This window comes from Pantherophis guttatus, chromosome 2 (assembly GCF_059756535.1).
Source record: "Pantherophis guttatus breed Tessera chromosome 2, ASM5975653v1, whole genome shotgun sequence".
Lineage (NCBI taxonomy): Eukaryota > Metazoa > Chordata > Lepidosauria > Squamata > Colubridae > Pantherophis > Pantherophis guttatus.
The window spans coordinates 233,382,921-233,401,796 of NC_142064.1; the positions used below are offsets into that span (position 1 = coordinate 233,382,921).

The window sequence follows — 18,876 nt, forward strand, 5'->3', positions numbered from 1 at the left end:
GAGAACTTAATTCTGATCCTTACCTTTTATTTTAGACATTTCAGTACAAATGCTTAGTTGGTAAATATTAAGCAATACTGAAAACATTATGAGTGATTGTTTCAGAACACAAGACAAAATGCAATTGATAGAAAGTACTCAATCCAGAGCTACAAATCTAAAGAAATCAGAATTACCTGTGATAGTTTAAAGAATGTGGAGACTGCTATGTAAACAAGTGTATTATCATGAAAATTAATTTATTTGCTGGAAAGAACAGGAGCACTAGACAGAAGATTTACTATGTTAACCTAAATCAGTACTTCCATTTAATTGGTAGGCTACTGCCCATCAAATATATTCATATTTACGAAACATAAGTAAATGATGTTCATATACGATATTAATCACATAAAACATTTAGCTATCTCCTGGCTTGATAGATTATGGCATGGATATCACATCATGGATAATCAGGGACACTATTTGCCCTTGTATTTCTCATCAAAAATAGAGAGATGGAGGGAGGGAGGGAGGGAGGGGAGAGAGAGAGAGAGAGAGAGAGAGAGAGAGAGAGAGAGAGAGAGAGAGAGGGAGGGAGGGAGGGAGGGAGGGAGGGAGGGAGGGAGAGGGAGAGAGATCTAATCATTTTAGTAGCTCATAACACAGATTCAATTCTAGAAATATATGCATATTCTTTCTAGCCAAGTTTTACCTATGTAAGCTAAGATGTTCTTCAGCCCTAGTTCTGTGAAATCTCATCCACAAGTTTCTGGGCTTTTTGTATTTGCTGACAAGCAGCAACTCTGTGCTGCAATTTGGGAGACTCAAATAGCTATTTCTGCCTTGTAAAGTGTCATCAGTGAGCCACACCCTCTTCTCAAGTATCCTCCCTGTAAAGGTACAATGTTTCTTTTTCTTTTTTGTAGGCTTTTATATGCATATTCTTTCTAGCCAAGTTTTACCAACGTAAGCTAAGATGTTCTTCAGCCCTAGTTCTGTGAAATCTCATCCACAAGTTTCTGGGCTTTTTGTATTTGCTGACAAGCAGCAACTCTGTGCTGCAATTTGGGAGACTCAAAAAGCTATTTCTGCCTTGTAAGGCGTCATCAGTGAGCCACACCCTCTTCTCAAATATCCCCCCTGTAAAGGTACAATGTTTCTTTTTCTTTTTCGTAGGCTTTTATGTGCATATTCTTTCTAGCCAAGTTTTACCTACGTAAGCTAAGATGTTCTTCAGCCCTAGTTCTGTGAGGATACTTGAGAAGAGGGTGTGGCTCACTGATGACGCCTTACAAGGCAGAAATAGCTATTTGAGTCTCCCAAATTGCAGCACAGAGTTGCTGCTTGTCAGCAAATACAAAAAGCCCAGAAACTTGTGAATGAGATTTCACAGAACTAGGGCTGAAGAACATCTTAGCTTACGTAGGTAAAACTTGGCTAGAAAGAATATGCACATAAAAGCCTACGAAAAAGAAAAAGAAACATATATATATATATATTCTTACCTCTTCGTAGGATTTATGTGTTTTTTTTCCTCTAGCCAGGTTTTTCCTATGTAACCAAGGTTTTTCTGCAGCCCTAGCTCAGTGGAATCATTGATTCCACTGAGCTAGGGCTGCAGGTATTTCTAATATAACTTTAAGTAAATTTGGGGCATATGTTCTATTAATTTCTACAGAAATAATTCAAAATAAATTGTGCTTAGAAATAAGAGTCTAAGAGATATATTATCATTTTCACATCTGATGCTTCGAGAAATAGGTCTGCCATAAACACATGTAAAGAAAGGTCTTGTAACAACTACAGGTTTCAAAGGATTCCAGGGATTTGAAATAAATGAACCATGCAGAATATTCCCTTAATTTTGGGACTGTACAGATGCTTCATGCCAAATTTGCTTCTTTACCTTGGTTGTTCAACTCTAGTCAAGCAAGGTTCTTTTGATGTTCTTATTTGAAAACCAATCCAAAACAAATTTCAAAAGAACCCTACCGAGTAAGGCTGACACAAGCTTTATGATTGCACTAAGCCACTCAAATTCTATTCCCATATTAACTTCCTCTTTCGCCCATGCCTTCCTCAGAATGATGGTATGATATAGTCAGGATATGTATTTTCTGTCACCATTTCACTTGGATCTCTGGGAATGATGAGAATATATCTGCTGAATATAACTCCGCATTGGCCACAGGAAGGGCATCCGGCCAATAAACACTCAGCTCCATTCAGTTGCCCAGACTCCAACCCACAAGGGATTATGGGGTCATTAAATGGATGATGATGATAGTGGTGTAACACACATAGAGTACTGTCATCTGAACAACAGATGGGGTTCCTTATCCTAGCAAGTTAGAATGCCCTACCTTGAATGAACGACATTTAGCCGAAGGGAATGACTACAGAAGACCTCTGCCATTATTTTCTCCCATGTACAAACCAGAAGCTCCTTTCTCTCCCAAATCCCTTTCTCCCAAAAAAGAAGACCCAGAAGACACAACTGTATTTCCTAAAATCTTTCAAAGGGATATAGATAAGAAAGGTAACCTGGATTCCTCGTCATGGTAATCAAGACACAGGGGAGCTTTTGAGGTTCATATGACTTCATCTTCTTACAGAGGAAAGCAAGCAGGCACGATTGGTAATGGAAACTAGCTTGATACTTGTTTGCCATAAGCTAGAATTCTAAGCAAATCTGATTTACTGAACTGTGAAAATAAAGCCTCTTTTCATAGGAACGAGTAAAAGATCATTTCCAAAATTAATTCCATAAGTAATATATACCTTAAACTTTGAAAGATATTCAGAGGTGGTATTCAGCTGGTTCGACCAGTTTGCCCGAATTGGTAGCGAAAATCGCGGGTGGGCCTGCCCACCCACCCCAGCTTTATGCCATCCTATTTAGGCACATTTTTAGTCATGCGCATATGTGTAAGCCGCATGTGCGAGCAAACCACATGCGCAGGCCATGCACATGTGTGGATGCACACGCACTCACATTTGTGAACCGGTAAGGAAAGTAAGTGAATATCACCCCTGAAGATATTGATATGCCGTTGAAAAATAAAACTAAACTACAGTATATGGGTTTTTTTCCAGTTTCTCTTTTCCACACAACCTGGGAACAGTATAAACAAAGAATCCTTTTCTTCCCTCATAGTCGTTACAATAACTAAAATGCAAATTCTTACAAGTTCAAGTTCTAATTCAAGAAGGGCTCCTTTGCTGTTTACTTAGCTGAGAATAGAAGATTTTTTTTTTTCAATTAAATGAACTGAACTGCAAAACATTAAAGAAACAACAATTCATTCTGCTTCTGTGTCCTGAATTCTCAACCATGCTGGTTTAAGGTGGATAGAGACCTAAAAGTCATACATATATTTGCACTGACATTAGAAAGAAGGAAAACAAGCTCGAACAGAGTGCTGCTTTTCTTTAAATAAAGAGAGATGCTTCTCTTGGAAGTGCGGAATTCAAGTTTCTTTTAAAAGCCAACGTGTAACAGTAAGAATTACTGAGAATTGCATATAACACATGTATATAAAGCATGCTGTAAAGAAATTGGCCATTAAAAATAACGATCTGTTTGGCATAGGGTGTAAGGGAGGTGGTTACTAAACATGTACTATCCTTTTAATGTGTCCTCTTCTTTACTCTACTCATTTCTATACGCTTGGCCATTGTAGATTGTGACTACTTCCTACAACTATTAGATTTTTCTTGGGGGCAGCACTGTTATATTTAAAAATTTCAAATGCCGATATTAAATTGTGAACAAAATAATAAAAATAGGCATCTGTGATGTAATGTACACTCAGGAGCCAGCAGGCACACCTTCGATTTTATTGCCATCATGCTGAGGAATGTTGATTAATAAAGACAAACAATACAGCCTGCCAGGTTTTCGGGTGGTAGTGTTTTTAAAGGAATGGCAGACAACAGAATATGAAATCCAAATGTTACCATGGTTCCCCGAAAATAAGACCCATTGGGCTTATTATCAGGGGATGTCTTATTTTGGGGGAAACAGGGTAGATAAAAGTTAAATTTTACAAAACGCTATGAATAGCATTGTTCTTGACCATACATATTCCCCAGCGTCTCCCTATGTTAAAGTTACCCTCCTAAATGATTATTGTGGCATCTTAAAGGAATAAGAAATGCAGCTGAAGCTATTGTGGGCTAGAGTGAGTTATTTGAATTGACATATACCATGTTTTACTCCATAATAAGTGTATTTGCCTTTAAGGTGCCACAAGAGTGCTTGTTGTTTTTGCAAGCCTGTGATAACAGAGTTATATTATCTTGGATCTTTTTCCTACTAAGATATGCAAACATTTATTTCTGCTATTGCAGAGATTTATACGGATACACATGCTAATATGATCCTGGCACGGCGGAGAACATCCTGAAATTCTGCTGATTCAACAGTTTTCTTTCAAATCACTGCTCAGCCCGTGATATATATTGCTCGGTATTTGATGCTGATTCAAATATTGTTCTGTTTTCCTTTATCTGATACAATAAGGTTTTGCTGGCAGTCTCCAACGTCAGCTATTTTATACACAATACATAATGAACAGCATAGCTTTTAATCCCATCAGAGCTATTCAGTGCTTTCTAGGGCGGTTCTTTGCAGCTGTCACCTATATCAGATTTTCATTCATATAACAATGGAGGCAGTCAGAAGCATAGATCTTCAAATTGTTCCAAGCAATTAGAAAGCCATGTAAAGTTTTTAAGGTCACTGGGCTAAATGCATTGAAAAGCCCTAGCAGTGTCACTCTTTCATTAAAAGAAATTATGCTTAAAGAAGCTTTGAAAAGTCATTAGTTTTGTTTGTACTCTCTAAAGCATTCTATCAGCTTTTGTCACCATTAGCCATATTCCCACCCACATACCCTACCTTCTCTTATCCATATAACCAGAATATTGGTAAAAATGGGAAATTGGATTTGTGAAGGCTAGGAAAATAACGTAGAAACCTATACATGCATGCTTTCTAGCTATAATTTCCATGACTAAATCTGATGGATTTATTCCTCAATAGACACCAAGTCCAATGTTAGTGTAATTAGAATTGGTTATGTAACAAATATACTTAACAAATATAACTTAAACAAAAATGGACATTAAACAAATACAGTACTAAAATAATACCCAAATATTCATATGTCTTTTTTTTCCCCAAAAGATGTGCAGATTTATTTCTAGAACCAGGACTATACTTTTTTCTCATAAGTATACCTACATACACACACATATTTGCTGAAAAGAGCAAACTCAGTGAGTATCTTTCTATAAATTTTCCAAACTTAATTCAGACCAGCACTTTCCATGAAGACAGAGGTCTAAACTGAAACATCAATATAAACCTGGACGTCTCAATAACTTGAAAGCAAAAAGAGAGAAACTGTACTCATTGTGAGCCATTTCTTCCACTTGCAATTCCTTTATTTTACTCCCAAGACCCCAAGGCTAGAAGAATGTTTTCTTTACAACTATTGTTAACTATCTATTGCAGCGTTCAGCTCTCTCACACACAATTCACATCAACCAAACCTAATGAGAACATCCTCTATCCTCAGCAGTAAGGCACTTTCATACTTCACAGCCTGTGGTTTTGCTCTCTTTGAAACTTACTGCCTATTCAAGAAAGGCGGAAAAAGGCACCACATGGTTTCATTCAACTTCTTTCGTTGAAATGCTGGGGTTTTTTTCAACAGGGATGGCTTAGATTAGAACTCTATTCACCAAATTGAGTTCCGGTTTTGGAACTGAAACCGTAGTAGACCACATATTTTAGGATCATCTACCGTTGAGAAACAGAAGAAAATCTAAGGAAATGCACGAGACACATTTTTTTTTAAAAAAAATCAATTACTCACATGGACTGTTAATTGCAGATGAAACACAAGAGTCATGTTACACTATTATTTTGACCATTGTGTTTTAGAACATTTATATGCCTATTACAATTAGCTGTAAAATTCACATCATAGAAATCACCAAACGCTAGTAGTTTTATACAGTAAAACATTTTCCAGCTGTACCAATGGTTCCCAGTTTCACACACAAACCACCACACACACACACACACATGCAATAACTATTCTGACATTTAGCTAGCTAGTATTGATCAGAACAATTAAGTTTATCAATGTTTTACCACCCTCAATCTGAAATAGGTTTAATATTATTTTGGGGGAGTTACAGACTGTTTACATGCCAAAGCCTTTCTGATTCTTCTATTTGCAAAAATAGATTTTTTTTTCAATGTCACCTCCTTCTTACTTTATAAATAACAGAGGGGGGAAAAAAGATCATCCAGATGTTGTTTGGAGTGGAAAACATGCAAACCATGTTATAAAGTAAAACATGAAATAATGCAATTCTGTAAAACTTTCTCATATACACATACAAATCCATTTTAAAACTGGGTTTTAACTTATCTGCTTACATAAACCAATTGTCTCACATCTACATAGGCAAAGGAAGTTACAGTTTGTAAACAGATTACCTTCCATCTTGCCTGTTAAATTCCACAAAGTCCGGTGGAGGAGAACATTAAACGTAGCAGGCAAAATCACATTCACGTGCAGCTCCAAAGGAAAAACTGGTACTTACAGAACTCTAAAGTAAAATGTCCCAGTTTCTCTTTTACATGTTACAGCAAATCAAACAAAGATCTCAGCTCTCAGCCACTGCTTCCCCTTCCCTGATCAACCAGGCAGAACAGGCCCTTATGGATTGTCTATGCAGCTGGGAGATAATGGAACCATATTCTCAGCTGGGACTGAAGAAGCCTAACAGCTCGCTTCTGAGTCCTGTGTGTCTCAGCACACAACAGCATTAATCAGGAAATACAGTGCTCTGCTGCTTTATGCCTTCCCCTCCCCCAAGGACCTGAACAATTAGCAGATGAATCAAAAATGCACATGTTTGAAGACCTTGCACACATATGGATATATACTGTAATCCCTGTTAAGGGATAGTCAAATAGAGGCTCATTCAATGATCAAGAATTTAAAAGACTGATTGTTAACTAAAACCCCAAATATTGCAAAGAGATAGAGATAGAAGGGGTGGGGTGGGGTGGGGTGGCACAGCTCATGATTCAGTAATACTGTAATCTTGCTAGGAATATATAATAGTTGATTACATAAATCTCTGAAATTAAACTGAATACTGTCTTTACTACCTCTATATACATGCCTTTTGTCTAGCTTGATTTAACTACTGCAGGGAATTCTCCATGGTATTTTGCACTGAAATGTGCATGATGCAATCTTCCTATTTCCTGAATTGAGAATAGGTGGAGTCTTGGTGATGAGTAGTAAGAATTTAGTAAGAAAAACTTATTTTACGGTATAAACGGAAGTAACATTCATTCTAATCATGCTATATTATTTGTCTATTTTTTTCTGACACTGCATTCCCCAGAAAAAGTCTTAGTGTCTAATAAACCACCACCACTATCATCATCATCATCATCATTATCATTATCATCATCATCTTTCACTTTTAGGATTAGGACAAATAATAAATATTAAAAGTTGAAGCATTATATTAAAATAAAAAATAATAATAATAAAGTATAAAAATGCAATAAAACACTAATAAAGTATTTAAACAAAATATCTGAATTTTTAGTAATAGACTTAATGCTGAATTTGGAAGACGTTACCATCCAACATGTATTTTTGGTTAGATTAAGTTTCCAACTCAGTTTATTTTTCAGATATCAATTAAAGATAGTAAAGAAAAATTGGATAGTTGTTGAAAGGGCACCATGATAGCTGCCCATGGAACATATTTATCTGATAACCAATAAAAAATAATAAGGACCCTTATATAACTGGAGTAAATTGAAAATCTTACAATAATTCTTCAATTGCTGTGAAAAAAACCCTAAAATGCCTTGAAGTTATTATTTGCATTCTTTAGCTGTTTAAAAATTCTATTTTGCAAGTATTCTGGGTGAGTGGCATAACATTAATTAAACAAATATTTGAATAAACCATGAGCTGATTGTCATTGTAGAAAGTACACAACTGGAAAATGAGCAAGAAACCATTAGGGCTTTTGGAGGAGTTGCAGTGTTGGAGTTTTGTGGCAAAACTAGTGTAGAATGTTGGGTTCAAATTGTAAAGTTAATGATGTTGACTGTGCCATAAATTGTTAGATAGAAAAACCTAGTGAATCAAATGAATTAAATTTTATTTTTGTTTCTCTGTTGTGGCATCTATACACTTATATAGTTATAGATCAGGAATATCAAATTCAATGTGGTCAGACCCAACCAGGAAAATGTAAGGGGCTAGCCCGTATCACTTTGTCCTGGTCTACCCGGGTTGCTTCATACTGATCTACCAGTGTCGCTTCGTCCTGGTCTACCCAATGTGAAAAGGAAATATTAAATCAGCATGGCTTCAGCCTGGTCTACCCAATGCGAAGAGGAAACATGCCAGCAGTTTGGGGAGTGGTGTCAAGCTGACCACCTCCCACCCAGTCAGCCATGCCACCCAGTCAGCCACGCCCACCCAGTCAGCCACGCCCAGTAAGTGGCATCAAGCTGGCCACGTCTACCCAGTGGGCCATACCCGGCCAGCCCAAGGTCAACCACAGCCCTGATGTGGCCCTCAATGAAATTGAGTTTGACATCCTTGTTATAGACTAAGCGAATAAAGTGATTAACAGTGTAATTAAATGATGACAAAATAAATTATCAAAATCTGGTCAAGCTGCAGTATTTGATACGGTATATTCTTTACCGTATAATGGATGAAGAAGCTCAAGAAGCTTTTACCAATTTGAGATTGCAGATTGATAGTAAGAGTTCTAATAATTCACATTTTCAATATTCCCTGGTAGAAACTGCAATGATGTAATACTTAGTACATTAAGGCAGTGGTTATGAAACCTATATCCTCTTATGGAAAGTCACAAAATTGCCCTAGGCATGGTAGTTGAGTAAAAACTTTTGAATATTGCTAAACTTACAAATCGATTTTTGGTTTCCTTCCTTTCTATAGCAGAGGCACAAAAGTTTTTTGAAATGCCAACAATATTGTATTCCATAAGGTATTATTGGTATAATAGAACGTTACTTTCTGACATTTCTATACACAGCTATCTATTTTATTTATTTATCCTCTAAAACCCATTGCTGTCAAAAATGTTCATAAAGTTTGTAATTTGGTTTGACTAAAATGTAATGTATTTTTTGTATTGAGGCACTTAATGCAACTGAAATGGCTAAAGCTATAAGTAGTATATGAAAATGGCTGCCTCAAAAATGTCAATTCAGATTGAAGGATTTATGCAAAAGTAAGTAAGCTTGTTCTTGCTAATAAAAATATAGTTTTAAAGTGCATTTTTATTTCTAATGAAATAATTTCATTTCATAAAGTTGTGAAGTTCTCTCATTGTTTTGGTTAATATGCACATTGCAATGTGATTATAAAAAATAAATAGTAAATATACTGTATTTCTTGCCTAACCCTAACTCAATGAAATAATATTATTATATCATAAAATGACTTAATTATTATATCATAAAAATGGGGGTATTAGTAATGAAAAGTTTTAGAAACACTGCATTAAGATAATATAAATTACTGGATATTAGTTTTTGCTAAATTAGATTTTTTTCAGTATCTTTTTAGGAAGTATTACAATTATGGCTCAGTGTTTGAGATATTCTTGAATAAAATTATAGTGATTATAGTTTTCAATTAGCCAAATTTGAGCTTTTCTTTATATCACCTGTTTAGTTTTGCTGTTTAATCTACTTTAACAAGTAGAATCAGAAACAATCTATTGCATTGTTGACTGCATTTACAAAGTGGTCTGATAGTTGTACTGCAGCTGTTTTTACCAAACTGGACAACCAACTTCTAAATGTATGCAGTTAAAATAAAATATTAAAAACCACAAATTTGAGATGATGTCCTGAACATAATCTCTGATGACTTGGAACTGTAATAGGTCACTTACATATTATGTAAAGATTCACGTTTACTGTTTAATTATTATTCTTCTCGTATACTGTACAGTAGAAATAATGCTTAAAGAAGCTAATACTATAAAATATGGATATGGATTTCAGGAATTCCAGAAAGCTTGGCATTCAGAAGAATCAGCCATCAATAAACACATAGAGATAAACCACATTTACACTTTATTCAAGGAAATAATAAAAAGCTAAGAAGGAAACTCTGTATGCTTGTTACATTGAACCTAAGGAGTAATACTAAATGATACAACATATTAGGGTTCAAAGTAGATATACATATACCTGATGTGTAGACATAGACATAAATATCACCATAGGCATAGATATCATTTTTGTTTATGTACTTATTTTTTAAAAAATATATCAATTGCTACCAAAGTCTGTTGGGTGAGAAAAAGAAAATTATTAGAATTGAGTTAACATTGAAATGAGGTGACTGAAAAAAATAAAATAAAAGCGAAATTCAATAAAATTGGAATAACTGACTAAACTGGACTCTTCTATTTGTCTGTTTCAGTATAAATGCACAACTGAACCATTAATGTGAGAGTAAAGCAACAGTGGTTAATTTTTTTTTTAACAGTATTTAATGAAATTAGAAATATTTACATAAATTGATAACAACCTACAAGGACTCTGTGGCTCACAAACCCACCTCTCTTAATTACCAATTCAAAAGAAAAAGGTAGGGGAAGGACAGATTCACAACTTAAAATATTCCAAGGCCTCCATAAAAATCTCATTAAAAAGGAAATTTGAACCTCCTTACATAAACAGTCTGCTTCATTTCCTATCTGTAATATACAGGGTCATTAATCTCTTCTGTCTCATATGCAAAATGGTTATAGCAGTGATAATTACCTACTCCACAGGGGTGTACGGAGCCTTGGTTAATATTTAAAACACAATTTGGTATTTAGGGACAGATAGTACTAAATATAATTCAGTTGATTATTGCCCTTATTATAGTCACTTTCAACAATATTTCATTATGTATGCTAAACACAGCACGGCCCATTCTTGATTTTATGAAACACTCATGTTTTCTAGATGTATATAACAATTGTTTCTAATTGTGATAAAAGTAATAGTGCTCATGTTTATTTTAATGACACCAAGTAAGGCATTACTCAACTAACTTCCTCAATTCAAGACACTTGTACATAACAGCCAAAGTTAAATGAATTTGCTAAAAAAAATCTATCAAGTAAAGTTTTTCATTATGTGAGATTAAGTAAGATTACTAAGAGGTTCAATTGAACAATTTAGTTCCTGGAAAACATAAGTAGGATAAAAGGAAGTGGGGGGGGGGACAAGACATGGTCCTAGTATAATTTAGTTAGTATAGTATAGTTTAGGAATGCATAACAACTTTGTCATACTTGCAATACTTACACCAAGACAGGAAAATTAAAAACAGAATAATAAAAAGTAGAAAATACTGTATTACAAATGGGAATCCACAAACTTATGGAGAGAGGTTGGAGGCCACACATACAGTATTTTCTCTGCCACTTTACAACACAAACACAATTAACCAAGAGAAGAGAATATCTGTACGTTTGGGTTGAAATGAGGAGTCCTTGGTGGTCTCTGAGCTTGTCTGTTTTCTGATGCGTCATTACCCAATTAAATAATACCTTCAGTACACTGATGATGTTACCTAGTTGGGTAATGACATATCTGCAAGAAAACTACCAAACTCAGAGACCACCAAGGAACTCACAAACACAATTTGCAAATGAATTTAAAACATAAACTGTACTTACAATACACACAAACACACACATACAGATCAGGGGTAGTACTGACTTACCTTCGCTACTGGTTTGCAAATGTGAACTCGCATGTGACACCTCTGCACATGTGCAGAACCTTCTGCGCATGCGCAGAGCGTCAAAAACAGGATGTGATGACGTCCGGGTGGGTGGGCGGAGCCTCCCGCAGCTGCTGCTACTGGTTCTCTCGAACTGGATAGAACCAGCTGAATGCCACCACTGATACAGATATATATAGATGTATTTATAGCAGTGGTTCTCAACCTTCCTAATGCCGCGACCCTTTAATACAGTTCCTCATGTTGTGGTGACCCCCAACCAGGGGTGGGTTCTAATTTTTTTTACTACCGGTTCTGTGGGCGTGGCTTATTTTGTGGGTGTGGCTTGGAGGTCATGTGACCGGGTGGCCATGGCTATATGTATAGGGACTACTCAGAGGGTTGAAAAAAGTCATTTCTGACAGGTCCTCGCACTTTTGACTGGTCCTCACACTTATGACCATCCTCACATTTATGCCTGTGCATTCTTAACAACCATGTAACTCATTTCACAACTGCTTCTCTTCAACATGGTATAAGATAGGGCAAAAAACGTAAAATGTGAGGACAGTCGTAAATTCGAGGACTGGTCAAAAGTGCGAGGACCAGTCAAAAATAACTTTTTCAGCCCTTTGAGTAGTCCATATGCATAAAAGGATACAGCAATAGAGAGGGATGAAGGAAGGGAAGGGAAATTAGAGTAGGAGTGAGGGTAAGAGAGGGAGGAAGAGAGGAGGAGAAGGAGAAAGGAAGAGGAAGTAGGGAGGAGAAGAAGAAGGGGAGGAAGAGAAAGTAAGAAGAAAAGAAAAGAGAGAGGTGGTAGGTTTGAGGAGAAAGATTGCTGTACAATAAAAAAGATGAAAGGGAAGAAAGCCAACCCCAAACATTATTAATATTAATATTAAGATATTAAGATAAAGAATGAATTGTTAAACTTTAAAGAATAAAAGAGAACAAATAGCAATAAATAGCAATAATTAGAAACACACATACAAACATACAACGTATTTTCTTTGAACAGAGTATTTGGCCGGTTCACAAATTTAAACAGTTGTAGGAGGTTAGCATCCACCCCTTTCCTAGAAGAATGAAATATTTTGGGAAATATTAAAAAGGCAGAATATTATATTTCCCTACCTGGATGAGAAATGGAGAAGCATATTTTACAGACAAAGCAACTCCCACCTTCCTGCCCCCCACCCTTTGTTAATGGGCCAGAGGCAGAAACTCAATCCTTTGCCAAAGGACATTTGCAACACAATAGCAACAGAAACTAACACAATGGGCCCCATCAAGCCATGTGATCCTGTCCACCATTAAACCATCTTTCCAAGCAGTCTCCATGTTTCCAGTGTCTTTTTCCCCACTTGGAGCAGAACCCAGAAGGATATTTCTTCCAACACAGTATTTAGTCATTTCAATTAAATTTACAATTTTTATATTTCCTTTTTACCATATTTATTCCTCATCTATTTTTTAAAAAACCAATATTACCCTTCATCCTCATCTCTAATCTTAATCAAATTCAATTTTTCCCTTCTATTCTATATTATACCCCTTCCCATTGTCATCTATTTTTATATCCATCCTCACATTGGTTAATTATGTAATACAGTTGTTTAATACAAATTCAACATTTTAATATAAATCAATTAGTTATATAGCTACCTTTTTTGTATATTAATCAATATGAACATGAATATTCCAATTATTTCCATGCAATCCAATTTCTTACAAATCAATTAATTATATTTACCAATAATAATAAACCAAATAATTTCCCCCATATATTCCTCCAAACCACAACTTAACCATTTCTGCTTTCAACACAATATACAATTAATAGTATCTCAATTATTACAATTCCCTAGTTAAATAGAGCTTTTTTTCTTCTGTGTTTTAAAATCTTGAACCTCCTCTTGCCCTAAATTTCCCATTGTTTGCAGTTTGCACCTACCTTTTTTGGTGAGGAAAAAGAAATCTCTCTGCCTCATTTTGTCACGTTGCAGCCAAGACCCTGCTTACTTTCAATTTCCCTTTCTCAGCATAGCTAGGGGGGAAAAAATCTGCTCCAGGAATTTACCTCTTTGCAGCTAGCTAGCAACAGAGCCCTCCGCAAAACAGCTGAGAGTAGGGCGGCTCTTTGAAGCCCCCCGGCAAGAATGTAAAGTTTTTTTCCCCTCTAGCCATTAGCTGGGACTCCGGAGGCAGCAATAGATTGGGAGTGGGCGGGGTAAGCGAACGGTGACCGGGCGATCCAGCAAAGGGTGAGGGTGAGTGAAGGCGTGGGGGGGGGAGAGAGGGCTTTGGCGACCCCTGGGAAATGGCCGTTCGACCCCCAAAGGGGTCGCGACCCCCAGGTTGAGAACCGCTGATTTATAGACCTACAATTTTTTTTTATTTTTTATTTTACTTCAAATTTATATACCGCCCTTCTCCCTAGGGACTCAGGGCGGTGTACAGCCAAGTAAAAACACATAAATACATAATACATAGATTAAGAGCAGATTAAAAGGAAATATCTCAATTTGGCCCAAAATTTAAAAAGACAAACGAATTTAAAATCATTTAAAATCATTTAAAAGGATTTGTTAGGCCAGCCCAGCTTGTTGAAAAAGGAAAGTGACTTTATAGCACTGACATAGACCCTCCCGAAATATACCAGTATGTAGAAATCCTCTATCCAATAAGCTGGTATTTTTATCCATATTCTTTAACTTAGGGCTAAGTATAAGCAAAATATTCAATGCATTTTTCTACCAAGCGAAGCTGAAAGAGTGCCAAAAAAAAAAAAAAAGATTCATCAGTATCCGGTTTAATTTATATAATTTATTAGCTTATTTTTAATAAAATTATATCATCATCATCATCATCATTATCAGATAAAGTTGTTCTGTAATGTGTATTTCTATGTATCCTGTGATATAATATGGTCAAATCCATCCTCTTGCTCTTTTTCTTCCTTTGTGAAAATCTTTTCAAACCTATTGCCCAGCTGTTTCTAACTCCTGTCAGGATCTGACAGCAATTGTGTGGAAGAAATGGTAAACTCAATTTGTCTGGAAATTGTCACTTTTCAAAATAAAAACTAAAGTCCAATTTGTGGATGAGTGCAATTTAGACCCAAAGAAGAAGGGGGAAGAGAAAATAGTTTTTTGGTTGCTATGAAACAACTAACTATAGTAAGAAGGAAGTTCGAGTTAGGTCAAAGAGTGTCTAGGCTGTTAGTTTTTTGTTTTTTTTGTTTTTTTACTTGAGAGAAGGCAGCTGTAAAACATGTAGTAGAATGTTCATATTTTGGATGTCTGCTTGGACAAAGCTTCTGCATATGTGTATGCAAATTGTATGCATGTGTGCCTTTGAGATAGTCTTGACTCCTGGCAACTGCTGTTGTGGTTTGCATAGCAAGATTCCAGGTGTGGTTTTGCCATTGCCTACTTTCTAGGGCTGAGAGAAAATGATTGGCCCAAGGTCACCCAGTTAGTTTCTTTTCTAAGGTGGCATTAGTACTCACTGCATCCAGGTTTTTAGCCTGGTCCCTTAACTACTAGACCAATCCTATCTTTCCCCTAAACTGGGATCTTGCATTATCAGGCTTCTAACCTGTATGGAATCCAGCAGATCAGTTACACACATGAATATTCTTCTTGCAGACATCTAAGCTCAATGCATGGAGAGCTGCAGAAGACTAATACTTCTTAAACAACATGGGTGGTGGTTGGACGATTATTTTGGTGCTGAATATTCCTAAATTATTAAGATCATTATACATTTTGGCTTCAAAACAAGCGAAATAAGTTTTTAAATAAACATAGATGTGAGGCTCCAAGGGCTTCTATAATCTACAAACAGAATTTTCCAATTCTGAAGCCAGACTCATCAAAGACATGAAATATAAGCAAAAATTGGAAGCATAATTACCCAGGCGTTAAAAGGCAGAAAATGTACACAATCCCAAATACTAATAATCACAACAATAGAAAACATGGAAAATTACAGTCTTTCCTGTACGGATGACATGGACTCATATACTTTGCATCGTTTAGCCCGCCCCCCTTCCTCCCCTCCAAATACTTAGGACATCTGTCCATGAAATAATGTTTGTTTCCTATTAACAAACCAAATGCCTTCATCTGGTATGTTCCAGAATGAGGTTCCGAAAAGTAATTGTCAAACAGAATTTAACCTCTTGACAAAAAAAAATATTGTTTCAATCATCTATTACCATCAAAAGGTTAGTGATGGCTAACCTTTTTGCCATCGCATGCCAGGAGGGGTGTGTGGGGGAGGTTTGCGTGTGTGCCCACACCGATAATTCTATGTGTCCCATCCTGCGCATGTGTGCACAACACACCTCCCCCTCCCGCTCCTGGCACGCGATGGCCTGGTAGGCCCATTTTTCTTTCTCACCTGGCTCCAGATCCTCTCTATGCATCTGGGGAGGGCGAAAATAGCCTTCCCCAATCCCTCCGAGGCCCTCTGGAAGCCTGAAACGACCCATTTCCCAACTCCTGGTTGGACAGGAAGTGACGTTTTTTGCTGCCCCAGTCTCCAGAGCCTCACACCTTCCTCCTATGGATTATAAAAGGGCCAGGAGAACATTGTTAAAATAAAAGTGAAATAAATAAGGAAGGGGACCCATACATTGTTTATGTATCAACCTGCATTGTGGTATTTTTCTGCAGCTGGATCTTCACATTTACCATGGCGACTGGTAGTATTTAATAAAAGTAGTCATATGGCATGTTGGGTGAACAAATGCCATTTTGCAGCAATTGGAACAAGTTCTCCCATAGTTTAGGTCTGTGATGGCGAACCTATGGCACACGTGCTAGAAGTGGCACACAGAGCCCTCTCTGTGGGCACACGCCCCCTCACCAGCTGCTCTTTTGGTTTCTGGTGCGCACATGTGAACCAGCCAGCTGATCTTCGCACATACCAGAGCCCCAGAAACCCAAAGGTAAAAGGACCACAGTGATTGCTTATAGTAAAAAAAATTAAAATCATTCACACCTATTGTATCCGCAGATGGAATTAACTTATTCTCAGTTGTTTTAAAACTTTGTGGGGCTTGGGGGTCTACAATTCGAGTGAGCACACATCTTCCCCTCCCCATCCTTATCAAAGCAATTAGGAGACACCCTTACAATATTTGAAAGCTGGTTTCTACCAAGAGAGAAAGGCAGAAGCATAAAAGAAAATCAGCGACAATTCTTGAGATAAATTAATAAAAATAAATGGAATAATTAAAAGCATGAGACAACAAGAACTGCTTACATCACAGCATCATTTTGAAAACCCAGCTACTTCCAGAACACTTCAAGAATTTGGCTCAAGGATCTCATTGTCAATAAAAGAAAAAAATAGCGATGATAGAATTTTCTAGAACGACTAGGAAGATAATTATCGGATGACACATTGACACGTTCATTTTTCACAGTGTAGCCCCATTTACTGATATGTGAAAGAGTAAAAATAAAATTGAAGGAATATGAATCTTTGGGTAAAAATTTGCCCTTTATCAAATTTGACAGTATGCCTTCAATATAGAAATGGTGGAGCAACTATTCAAAACAGGTGCCCATCAAGTATTTCCAGTTTCTCAATACAGTCATCAGGACAGTCAATAAGCCATTCCATTGTTCCCTCTCTGCTCTTCCATCACACACACACACAAAATCAACCTTTCAGTATGGAAGAGAATAACCCCAAGAAAGAAATGTTTTAATTTGTTTCAGGATGCCCAATAGTTTCGGCAGGCTGTTGTCGCTTTCTCTGTTTGTGTCTAGCTGGTTTTTTTTTTTTAAACAGTATTTTCAGATGGAGTTTTCAGGAGATTCCCTCGGGAGATCAATAGCTCATCATCTCTTTAATATGGTTTCCATTCCCTTGTGACTCTGGGGTATTCTGTCTTACTTTCCACCCCCACTCCCAGTATAATTCCTTTTCAAACTCTAAGCCTTTTGGAAATAGCATGTTAACCATATTAATCCCAACCTTCTGATTAATTTGCCTACTTTAGAAAAATCCTTAATTGAACTTTAGAGGTGGAAACTATAAGTCAAAGGTCTCAGATTATTTTTTTTTAACTGTGTTTATTTATTTTAAAACTTTATAGCGCCTCCCATCCTTCCACTCTAGGCAGTGAATAGAAATGTATGCCCATTCTATGCTACTATAATCCTTAGTTCCCAAAAGCAATTCATCTATTTTAATCCTAGTACTAATTCAATTAAAGATGCTCTGCTTAGCATCTGCATTTAATGTACCTATTTTTCTGTATAGCTTACTTATTTGAAAGAACAAAGAATAAATTATATCACAATTCTCACCATAAGAATTCATGTATCTTCTGTTATTGTTTCTAACATCAAATGCAAAGGATATTAATCAATACTCATGCTCAGTTTTGTAAGTATCATTTGAAAAAAAATTGATTTTGATTTATTATTACTTTATTAAAAAATTCAAGACAGTGAACATTCATAATGGTAGTTCTTCCTATTCTCCCCCCCCCATCCTATGAGGGGGATTGGATTGAAAGAAAATGACTGGTCCAAAGTTACCCAGTTTCATGCCTAAAGCAGGACTAGAGCTCACAGTCTGCTGGCTTCTAGCTTGGTGCCTTAACCTCTACACCACACTGACTCTCAGTTTTGATAGATTTAATAAATCTTTCTAAATGAATTGTATTAGTTCAGTCAGATGCCCATTTTTCTGTTCTGTTCTGTTCTGTTCTGTTCTGTTCTGTTCTTCTTCTTCTTCTTCTCTCTCTCTCTCTCTCTCTCTCTCTCTCTCTCTCTTTCTCTCTCTCTCTCTCTCTCTGTGTGTGTGTGATGATTTTCCTTTGCTCTTCTCTCATATTCCAAATTTCCTCCAGTAAATCTGCCAACTTCTTGGAACAGATTTGAGATTTACGCAGGTGGTGGAATGAAACTAAGTTATTAGTTCCATAGACAGATGCTATTCTATCCAACAAACAATACCATGGTATAAAATCCATAATATAAGTTTTGAATCCAATCTCATTCATTATTCAAATTCACTTATAATTTAGACAGTT

The 18,876-nt window shown here is 36.5% G+C and overlaps 1 protein-coding gene across 4 annotated transcripts in view; it reads right to left on the minus strand.

Annotated features, from left to right (window-relative positions):
* Positions 1–18,876, minus strand: part of LOC117656314 (contactin-4) — a 556,506-nt gene that overhangs the window by 316,752 nt on the left and 220,878 nt on the right. Inside the window, exon 1 of one of the 4 annotated variants that reach the window (XM_087887912.1) lies at positions 6,607–6,801. The exons of the other annotated variants lie outside the window; for them this stretch is intronic. The gene's annotated coding sequence lies outside the window, so the exon portion shown is untranslated. Of the gene's footprint in view, positions 1–6,606; positions 6,802–18,876 lie in introns of those variants that run through there. 4 annotated transcript variants of the gene reach the window in all.